This window comes from Chaetodon auriga, chromosome 18 (genome assembly GCF_051107435.1).
Source record: "Chaetodon auriga isolate fChaAug3 chromosome 18, fChaAug3.hap1, whole genome shotgun sequence".
NCBI classification, from domain to species: Eukaryota; Metazoa; Chordata; class Actinopteri; order Chaetodontiformes; family Chaetodontidae; genus Chaetodon; species Chaetodon auriga.
This window is the reverse complement of record NC_135091.1, coordinates 22,004,759-22,010,770: the sequence shown is the minus strand read 5'-3', so window position 1 is coordinate 22,010,770 and position 6,012 is coordinate 22,004,759.

Sequence of the window (6,012 nt, the reverse complement as noted above, 5' to 3'; positions counted from 1 at the left end):
ATGGGCGAGAGGCGGGGTACACCTGAACCGGTCGCCAGCCGATTACAGCAGCCTAAATTGTAAAAAATTGTTAAATTGTCTTTATGGCCTTTTATCACTAAGGGGGCTGGAGCCTATCCCAGCTAGCAATGGGCGAGAGGCGGGGTACACCTGAACCGGTCGCCAGCCGATTACAGCAGCCTAAATTGTAAAAAATTGTAAAATTGTCTTTATGGCCTTTTATCACTAAGGTGAGTAGAGCATTCAATGAGGGAAACAGGACGAAGGGGGAAGTTTTTAGGGTGCAATCCATTGTAACTGAGAAGCTTTCATTCATTCATCTTCTATACCCGCATATCCCTTTCGGGGTTGCGGGGGGCTGGAGCCTATCCCAGCTAGCAATGGGCGAGAGGCGGGGTACACCTGAACCGGTCGCCAGCCGATTGCAGCAGTCTAAATTGTAAAAAATTGTAAAATTGTTTTTATGGCCTTTTATCACTAAGGGGGCTGGAGCCTATCCCAGCTAGCAATGGGCGAGAGGCGGGGTACACCTGAACCGGTCGCCAGCCGATTACAGCAGCCTAAATTGTAAAAAATTGTTAAATTGTCTTTATGGCCTTTTATCACTAAGGGGGCTGGAGCCTATCCCAGCTAGCAATGGGCGAGAGGCGGGGTACACCTGAACCGGTCGCCAGCCGATTACAGCAGCCTAAATTGTAAAAAATTGTTAAATTGTCTTTATGGCCTTTTATCACTAAGGGGGCTGGAGCCTATCCCAGCTAGCAATGGGCGAGAGGCGGGGTACACCTGAACCGGTCGCCAGCCGATTACAGCAGCCTAAATTGTAAAAAATTGTTAAATTGTCTTTATGGCCTTTTATCACTAAGGGGGCTGGAGCCTATCCCAGCTAGCAATGGGCGAGAGGCGGGGTACACCTGAACCGGTCGCCAGCCGATTACAGCAGCCTAAATTGTAAAAAATTGTTAAATTGTCTTTATGGCCTTTTATCACTAAGGGGGCTGGAGCCTATCCCAGCTAGCAATGGGCGAGAGGCGGGGTACACCTGAACCGGTCGCCAGCCGATTACAGCAGCCTAAATTGTAAAAAATTGTAAAATTGTCTTTATGGCCTTTTATCACTAAGGTGAGAAGAGCATTCAATGAGGGAAACAGGACGAAGGGGGAAGTTTTTAGGGTGCAATCCATTGTAACTGAGAAGCTTTGATTCATTCATTCATTCATCTTCTATACCCGCATATCCCTTTCGGGGTTGCGGGGGGCTGGAGCCTATTCCAGCTAGCAATGGGCGAGAGGCGGGGTACACCTGAACCGGTCGCCAGCCGATTGCAGCAGTCTAAATTGTAAAAAATTGTAAAATTGTCTTTATGGCCTTTTATCACTAAGGGGGCTGGAGCCTATCCCAGCTAGCAATGGGCGAGAGGCAGGGTACACCTGAACCAGTCGCCAGCCGATTGCAGCAGTCTAAATTGTAAAAAATTGTAAAATTGTCTTTATGGCCTTTTATCACTAAGGGGGCTGGAGCCTATCCCAGCTAGCAATGGGCGAGAGGCGGGGTACACCTGAACCGGTCGCCAGCCGATTACAGCAGCCTAAATTGTAAAAAATTGTTAAATTGTCTTTATGGCCTTTTATCACTAAGGGGGCTGGAGCCTATCCCAGCTAGCAATGGGCGAGAGGCGGGGTACACCTGAACCGGTCGCCAGCCGATTACAGCAGCCTAAATTGTAAAAAATTGTCTTTATGGCCTTTTATCACTAAGGTGAGAAGAGCATTCAATGAGGGAAAGAAGACGAAGGGGGAAGTTTTTAGGGTGAAATCCATTGTAACTGAGAATTCTTGGAGGACTTCATTACGGCGTAAAAAGCGGCGTTCTTTTTGCGCATTACGGTGTAAAAAAAAAACGGCGTAAAACCTGAAAAAACGCCGTTTTTTACGCCGTAATGAAGTTGAAACGGGACTGAATGTGGCGTATTTCTGGCAGGAACGGCTTGCCATACATGACGTCGTAAAAAACGTAAAAAAAAAAAAAAAGAAAAAAAAAAAAAGCGTAAATAAAAGTGTCTGCGCCCAATCGCTGATCAAAACAAGCAGACCAAATCAGTTCAGCACAGATCTCCTTTGTGGCAAAGTTTGTCCTAACTTATCTTGTAGTTTCTCGTAGCTTAGTATTTTGGATGATTGGCAGGAACATATCCCATAAATTAACTTCGTCGTTGTTTTAAATTCCTCCTCCATGGGTGCGGATGACGCCTATCTCTCGTCCGGCGGTCGACTGAAATTGCGGCGTCGGTCGGTTCCCGTGAATCCACCATAACCTAAAAGTGAATCCGTTAAACCCTCGAAGACAACCCTTTTATGGTCTAGCGATCAAAGCCAGTGTTCCAGTCCTTTGAACGTCACTATGTTCTACGTTCCATAAATGTGAATTGTTCGTCGCAAATGACGTCACTGCTCAGCGTGGTTATTATTTATTTTCTTAATTTCCATAGCAACAATCAAAACAATATTAAACTCCTCTGCGGCAGCAACGTAAAGACAAACAAATCTATCAAAGTCTAATATTTCCTGAGAAGTTTCAGTACATTAAAGGATTGGTTCACATTTTTTCAAGTCCACCTTACAACCATGCTCATAATGTCCACATGATATGATGAAAACATTACTGTTGACTGTAACCATTGCTGACTGTACTGCCTGAACAGATCCCTTCCCCAACCCATACTTATCATTCATCTAGTATGTGTAGACATACAAGGAATGGGCTGGTTTTAATTTTCTGTTCTGTGTAAATACCAGTTTCAAAGTTCGGGTGAAGGCTTTGTCACAGCTCATGAACTATCAGATGAAATACAAATTCCACACTAAGAACACCCACTGGCAAATTTGACAAATTCAGCCATTTGAGGCTCCATTTCCACCTCAGCTGTGTTTCAGAATGTATTTTTTCATAGAACTGGGCTGCAAATGTTGGCCCATCCCCATCACGTACATTTGAATCCCTTTAGAAAAGGATCTCCTCTTTGCTAGTAAGGACTGGAGGAATGATTACAAAAATCAATAACTCTTTCAGTTTATATATGGGCATGTTGGTGATGTTTTAAGACACACTTTAACTGAAATAACTACATGCAGAAGTCCATATCACATGTTAGTCATCCATATCTGTTGTTTAGGTTATCAGATGATAGTACCAATTATCAGTTGGCTCTCACATGACATGATTTCCAGTGTTTAACTATGTTTACAGTTTAAGTAAGTTTGGTTTCTAATGTGATAAAGTTGCACAGTTACTGTTAGGGGGTGTTAAACACTGCAACTGTTCATCAGTTGCATCAGGACGACCAGGATGGGAGAAATGCGGAAGACAAATTTCACCTTCGTGTGCAGTGTCCAGTGCATGTTGTGTGATAATAAAGGGGAATGTCTCCCCCTGATTCTTCTTCTTCAAAACGTTTCACATGCAAATCCTGAGACTGATCTTTGTGACACTTGATTTTATTCAAGGCAGGAAAGAGTGAGAGTGCAACTGAGCGAGAGTATAAAAAAATGCTTTAATTTCTATTTGTAGTTTCAGCATTCAGTCACAGAAACACAATTTTCTTTCACTCAGCAAGAAAACACAACTGCAGAAATGTCCACAACATTCAGTGTATCTGAAAGCAAGTGAATTAAATTATTAGGAAACTTCAGCCATAACTGAAAGAGATCACTTACCCAAATAAGACTGGCAACAAACTCAACACTAAACAAGACAAACAAAATACTGCACACTTCAACCTCCAGGATGATAAAATGTACACTTTCATTAAATAAGTCCAACTCAGGTGAGCTAAGGCTGGGCGCTTAGGGTGAGGGAACTATGCCCCCCTGCGACATGGAGATGAACCAGGGCTGATCTCTGCTCTGTGCCCTTCTTTTTCATGTCCAGGACTTAGAGATAACATTAGGAGAGTTTGACAAACACACAAACATCACACAGGTTGATTGCTGAGATCACACAGCCCGTTTCAACCTGTATTAAATCAGTGTTTTTGGTCCCTTGGTTGCCTACTCCAGCAGAGAAGTAACATTAGCAATTGTATGGGCTCCTTTACATGCAATAATGTGGGATGGCTGTTACACCTCAGGGAGCACATTTAGCAGCAGATAATAGGACAACAGGTAAGTTGACAGTATTGTTCTTTCCAGATGAATAGCAGCTTACCAATCAAATGTGACCAGTTTTAGAATTTTTGGGATTGTCAAATGAACTTTTTACATCAGTTAATCACTGCATCAGCAACTATTCAATAATTGTCGTCACCTCTTCAAATTGTAACATTTAATTGTGGTGTTAACTCATGAAAACCAAGCATTTCATTCACCCACCAGGTACCTACAAGACACAAGGAGAGACTGGTTTCAATTAATGGCTCAATAGCCCTGGTTACATAATCCATAACTGCTGCTTCAATGTGTTACAAAGACTGAGGGAAAAGGCTTGCAAAGGTAGGATCACCCTTTACACTCATATTGCATGCAGGGTTCTAAATTAACTTTTTTGATCACCAGCCAGTGTGGCTGGTGACCTTCTAAAGTTACCAGCCAATCAGAATGTCCACTAGCCAAATTTTTTCCCGGTGAAAATAAGAGATTATGAGTGCCACTGAATACATTTGATCATTTTATTTACATTGTTGGCATGAAAAATGCACAGAAAGTACAACACATGAAACAAAATATACACAGAAAGTGCAAACATTTAATTTATACAAACAAAAAATGCTGTCAGATTAATTATTTTATAGAAGACATTTTTCTAGTAAGTATTTAGTATCATTACATTCCTAATAAAATGTATTTTTCCTTTCAACTTAAAGTGTTTCTGCTTTCCTTCTTTAATAAGAAATATATATAAGTAACAGCCATGACTTAAACACTTGCAAAAAATTGCATTGGTAATAAATTGAATTATGTATGTACAACTAGAAAACACAAATAGTGCAGCAGTCAGTATTGCAGACTCCTTAGGCTCTCCTGATGACTTCGGGCACTCTCATGGTCCTTTACTGCCTCGACTTTAAAAGTATTAGTCCCCACCACAAAATTATTCGTCTTGTTTTTTTCTTTCATGAACATGCGGCAGTCCTTACAAAACATGACGGCATTTTCGTGATCAAACACAAGCCATTCACGACCTGTCAGCCATTTAGCGTTAAACTTTCTTTTCTTCGTTTCGCACGCTTTGTCGACATTCTCATCCCCTGCCTCCTTCCTCTTCTCGCCCCCAGACGTCTGTCCCAACCACGCATTTAGTTTAACTTTACTTTTTACTTTTAGCTAGCTCAGTCTCCTTTTTTACAGTTTATACGCCGCCGTTCATTCTTCTTCTTCTTCTTTGTGTTTGCGTTTCCGTGGTTTCTCGCGCCGGTTGCACTACAGACTGTAGTGTGCCTGCGCACAGCCAATGGGCGTCTTGTATGTCATCACGTAGCATTACGACAGTGTTCATGGGAAATGTAGGACGGACTGTCAGGGGGACAAATGACCGAGAACTGTAGAGCGGCTCTGACTGACATGATTGCCTAATGCATTACCGGCCAAATTGGCTAGTAAGTTTTTATTTACACCCGCCAATATGAATTTTAACCCGCATTTGGCGGGTTGGCGGGTGTTAATTTAGAACCCTGGTGGTGTCATCTGGATTATCATAGTAACACACAGTATCTTTAAGGTTAAAAGAATTGACAGAGCATGTACTCTTAAGAAAATGAGACTCTGTCCAGAATTAACAGGATATTTCACAGAAAAAATGAAACAAGTTTATTACTCTATTCTTGGATTAGCCTTGGAGGGTATCTGTCCATCCTATCATCAGGATATTCATTAAAGTTGCCACAAAGGATTGTATATGTGGCTTGGAACTTGTTAATTGTTAAATTCTGTTAGGATCTGCAGTTTCCCCCTCCTGTTCCTGTTAAATCTTTGTGTTCCACTTCCTTATGTCTCCTATATGCCTCTCCCTTGTCTGTGT